Source organism: Primulina huaijiensis, chromosome 17 (genome assembly GCF_012295235.1).
Source record: "Primulina huaijiensis isolate GDHJ02 chromosome 17, ASM1229523v2, whole genome shotgun sequence".
NCBI classification, from domain to species: domain Eukaryota; kingdom Viridiplantae; phylum Streptophyta; class Magnoliopsida; order Lamiales; family Gesneriaceae; genus Primulina; species Primulina huaijiensis.
In genome coordinates, this window is record NC_133322.1 from 8,926,370 (window position 1) to 8,932,045 (window position 5,676).

The 5,676-nt window shown below is 38.3% G+C and overlaps 1 long non-coding RNA gene across 1 annotated transcript in view; it reads right to left on the bottom strand.

Annotated features, from left to right (window-relative positions):
- LOC140962564 (uncharacterized) overlaps positions 1-1,177 on the bottom strand; it is a 32,162-nt gene extending 30,985 nt beyond the window's left edge. Inside the window, exon 1 of the long non-coding RNA XR_012172581.1 lies at positions 1,020-1,177. This is a non-coding gene — a long non-coding RNA (uncharacterized lncRNA). The remainder of the gene's footprint in view (positions 1-1,019) is intronic.
- Positions 1,178-5,676: the final 4,499 nt, after the last annotated feature.

Below are 5,676 nucleotides of genomic sequence, written 5' to 3' on the forward strand. Positions count from 1 at the left end.
GAGCCTCAGTGTTGTCCCGGGTCGTAAGGACTAATGGTGTACAATCATAACCACGGACTTATCCTCTCGATGAATGATAACCACTTGGAAAGTCCGAGGGAGGGTTGTTCGGTATAATCATCATATGACTACCCATCTGTATGTTTGGACATCTCTATGCCCTTACCAAGAAACGCAGTACACAACATCACAGATGCTAGTCTCGAGCTCAAGCGACCTTTATCCTTTTTTTAGGCGGCTGAATCGACTAGGAACGAATTTAGAATATGCCGTGTTTACAAATGAGTTTCAACATCGAATTACGATCCATTTGTATTAAAGCATAATCAAGGACTTTATCTATGCTGCTTGCATGGGTATACAGATAAAGTATAACGAAACCATTAAAAAGTAAATTATATTAAAATAAAGATTGTTTATTACACTTGAGTCAATAAATTTCCTAGCCAACCGTTGGCTTGCAGGGCATCTACTCTAACACTCTGAACCCCAAGAACATAAGCTTACGGCCCCCATGCAGCCCGTACAACTCCCACAACCGCTTGCCCTTACATTGTGCACCCAAGCACCGCGCGAACCCCCTACGATTTGAATGGTTCCAAACCATCTCAAACCCCTACCAGCAGCGTGCGACCACCTAGGACCACGACTCAGACCCACCAGGGTCTGGTCCACGGCCTGGAAGGGTTCTCCACGCCACCAGCCACACGATCACACCCGAGCTCTCCAACCACAACGCGCAACCAACAAAAACGCGCGGCCACCCTCTTCTCTCCACTAAGCCTCGACATCAGCACCAAGACACCAGCTTAACACCTTTAGCAGCTCTTAGTACACACCAAAACAGCAGCCCCTTTGCATCATATAATAAAAATGTGAACAACACGAGAAAATGCAATGCCCATGTCTAACTTTTATAAACATGCACACACATGGTAGATCATGAAATTTTCGGACAAACATCTAAATAACATCATATTAATGGCGTGTATGAAGATAAAACGAAAGTACGTGCATGCCTTGATGATAAGAAGCTCGAAATCTTGAGGAGACGCGCGTCGGGGAGACGACGGAGAAGCGGGGAAGGAGTTTGCTTGAGAGGAAATAGAGATGGCCAAGGAATTTTTCTTTCAAATAAAATGGTAGCCGAAGCATTTGCTGGAGAAATAATGTTGAAAAGGAGAGAGAAAGTGGTGGGGGGAAGGAGTGTCGGTTGATGGTAAATTAAACGATGTAGGTAGTCATTAATTAATTATTAATCAAATAGATAATGGTCCCTAAATGGTTTAATTAAAAACTTAAAAGAGTTTTAAGCCAAAAAAACTTAAAATTAAGCCAATTAAATCCAAACACACTCTCGAAAAATATTTCGTGTTGGAAAGTTTTTGAAAATATTAGCCGAACCTCCAAAAAGTCTTTCGATTCGATAAAATTTACGTACCCTATAAATTAAAATCCTGCGGGTCAAAATACCCAATAAAATCTCATTTTTTGAAAAATACCTTTAAAACACACCTTATATTAATTAATAAAAATTAATCATGTAATAAAATAATTTTTCCTGAAAATTCTCCGGTCTCCATTCCTCGTTCGAGCGCGAAATGAAACTTAAAAATCTTTAATGCATGAAATTTTAAAATTTCATGAATTAAAATTTCATGAATTAAATTATGCAATGCATGAATTATGCATACAATGCATAAAAATAATTAAACACAATTTAATGAAATAAAAATGCATTCAAAGCTTTAAAATAATTTAATAAAATACCAAAGAAATTTAATAACTTGCATGCATGTGGTTTACGTGAACCTTCAAATTTTCGGGACGTTACACCTCGAAGGTCGGCTACTCGACTGCTTGCGAAAGAACAAGGACATTTTTGCATGGTCCGCAACCGATCTCGCTGGTGTCCAACTACAGATAATGAAATACCACTTGAATGTCTCGGTCGATGCTTGGGGTGAAGTGTTATATGTCTACCCTGGTGTCACCCCCGAGTTGCGAGTTCTATGTTGGCCCGAAGATAAGGTTCGGCTCACCTACCAATCTACTTCACCAGCCATGCCTTGAAGGGAGCCGAGCTCAATTACACCACACAAGAAAAATTGGCTCTAGCTATTGTCATCAAAGCTCAAAAATTAAGGTCGTATTTCTTAATGCATGTTATCATTGTGCTCACTAACAACACTTTGGGGAGAATTGTCTCTCATCCAAATACTTCAGGAAGATTAGTCAAATGGGTAACTGAGCTCAATGAGACGTTGTGAATTTTGAAACTCGAACCGCTATTAAGGCCCAAGCATTAGTAGAGTTCATATCAGAAATTATTCAAGTAGAGGAAGAAGAGCAGTGGAATATTTATGTGGATTGCTCTTCTTTTTAGGGCGTCCACGTGTGTGTCTAACAGTTGAAAGTAAAATCACATAGATTACAATTTTAATCTACAAGGATCTAGATCTTAATTGTCCATTGCCTTCCGTTTCAACGGGTTGGATGAACTCTAACAAACACCAATAGGGAAGAAACAAAATTTTAGAAACAACATTATTTATTCGGGTTGCATCATATGGATCAAATACTTGGTCTAAATTATACTTATGTCAGACCAATAGAGGGAGGGTACTATTAGTATCACCATATTTCCAACCCGACCCCGATGTGATTTGGGCCGACCCGATCAACGTCAAGCTCGTTAGCTAAATTGTGGGTCCATATCGAATACAGTTAAGGAAAAATAGAGGTCCGATAAATTACTCGGAGTCCATTCATTACTCTCTGCTCTGGAACGATCTCGCACGATAGAACCCGAACAGCTGACCGGTGCCTCGAACTCATACAAGCATGACTGTGAATAATGTCCCAATTATATAAAATCTTTAATAAATCTTCTATAATAAAGAAATAATCCCGAAAGAATAGGGATATACCATTCAAATTACAAAGTGCTAAACATAAGGTAAGATCATACTAAATCTCCTGTTTAGGGCAACATACAATACCTGAGTTCTTGCCATACACAGACTCTGGCCTTTTCTACCTCTATAAATATCAGGTACTCATTTTTACATTGATTCACTTATTATTTAAACAAACACTACTATATTCTCATTCTTATGTTTCCTCTCTGAACTGACTTAAGTATCGGAGGAGTTACGCAGGAAACACTTCCGATGCCCTTTAACATTTGTTTGTCCGCACAAGAATTCAGTTCCAGAAATTACCGGCTAGATGGGTGTTTTGCTTAGATAATAGTTCAATTAAGGGAAGCTCGGCCAGGGCATTTATGACAAGGATTGCCATATTTTATCTCACAAGACCGAACCCGATGTGAAACGTCTACCTTTCTTTTTCTTAAAAAAAATACTAGAAATTTTTTTTTATACACTCGATTTTCGGCCCTTTACGTAGACCACATGAAAATATTTTTATAAAATATTTTACCCTTTTAAAATAAAACATCAACCAACTAGCATTTAAAAAAAAACAAATGAAATAGTCATAAAAATGAAATGTCAAAAGTTAACCAACCTAAAAAGCAATAAATTTTGGAAAGTATAGCTAATACTAAATCTTTCAAAAATCTCTCAAAAGCACAAATAAATTGTCTTAAAATCTTTAACGTAAATCATGAATCATAAATGCGGAAAAAGTAGAAGCGCTGGTCCTCGGGTTGTGTGCGCCTTCAGTCCAGTCCAATCACCCATCAAGACATCCTCCACCTCACCTGCATCCATCACGCCTAGTGAGTCTAAAGACTCAACACACCATAATCTTTATAACAAATAATACGTATAAAATCACATGCAACAGTGAAAATACTTGTACTTAAAATATCTTTTTCATGAAGATGCATAAACTTTTAACATGAACATTTTCGTAAACGTTTTCATGATGCATAACTTAAACCTTAGCCTTTTTTCTTTTTCCTCAAAACATATCAAAAAACCTTTTAGCATGATCATAAATATTTTCCTTTCATTTGTTGAATTCAGATAGTTAATTGTGACTTTCCTCAAACATCAAAAGTCGATTGATCCATCTACATGTAATCACAGTACTAGGCGGCGGGGACACCAGCGAGACTCTCGTCGGTCAACTGGGCCTTGGCCTATCCTCATCGAATAGAAATACGATCGTCGGGACTCCCTCTGGGGCCTTCTCCCATAAATGGGCTCTCTCTGGGGCTTTCTCCCCTCATGATATTTCCATTCTTACCTCACCTCATATCCTCATATCCTCAATGGTGTCACGAGAAATACGATCGTCGGCTCCCACTGGGACCACAACCCTCACGATATCTCCACATAACATCATTATAGTCAAAACTATATCACTTCTTTCAACGTTTTACATTTCCATCACTTTATAAAAATCATGCATCACATATCATTTTTATTTTTGGAACCAAGCATGCAACATGTCTTTTAATTGTCAACCTTAAATCATAAATCTCAAATTGACATTTAAAAATCATAATTTAATCATGAACATTTCATAAGCATTTAAAAATAATCATAAAAATAACATTTAGAGCACTGCCATGACATTTTACTAATTTTTGGTGTAAAAAGACCGTTTTACACCTGGACTTGACATTTTACGTTTTTTTACTTTTTTTTCTTTATTTCTTGACTCTAACATGTCCCAAATAATTATTTAAGCTTACATGAATTTTTTTCATAATTTTATTTAGCTTAAATATTAGACTTTTTCATTTATCTTTATTTAATTGTTTTGACGGTGTTTTAATCCCGAAAAATCCCAAACTTTAAAATAAAATACCTAAATTCAAAATTTAGTCTTTTTATATTATTTTAGCCCTTACGAACCATGACTCAACCCCCGTGAGCCGTTTTTTTCAATTTTTTTATTAGTTAATAACCATAATTTGACACCTAAACTTCGACCCTGAGCCAACTTTCGATTTCCATGAGTTATCACCAAACCATGTCAATCCAAAACTTGACGAACATCCTAAAGTACTCTACTGGACCCTAAGTTCACCAAGGACCCTTCCCAGAACCCAAAACGTGAACCCCTCCCTCACCCATAAGCTGGCCGAGAGATTCACTTTGCTAGGACTCTAAGTTTTGGTGCATGTGGCTCTAGCCAACACCCCGACCCTTGAACCAAACCCATGTACACTTGCTCAGGACCCTAGAGACTCCTTCTAACCTAGCCCGTGACCCCGAACTGAGCCCCTCAACCCCTAGCCACTTGCGAAATCCCTGCACCAATCTGTGCAGGTTATCGGGTAGAGTCCTAGCATGGCTAGGACTCTTTCCCCAACCCCTAACTCGAGTCCTAGCATGGCTAGGACTCTCCCCTAGACTCTTCCACAACCCTGGCTAGCCCTTAGACAAAAGCCAACCTTCGCCCAGCCGTGGGGTACCGAACACGCAACCCTTGACCCTCGTGACAGCAAAACGCACGTAAATTTCTGTTCCTTGTTGTGTGGTTTCAGTGTGTGTCTAGAACCATTTTCAACGTGTAAGATCATCGCTCTATCAAGTCCTAACATCATGGTAGCTCCTTAGTATAAAAAGAAACGTGAATCATGGCATCAAACAGATGGTATAAGGATCATGCACATGAGAAAAAGCAAGAACAGTAATTCTGGACTTCATGTTTTCATAAAAACTACTTTTAAAACTATATTATGACATGATGGAT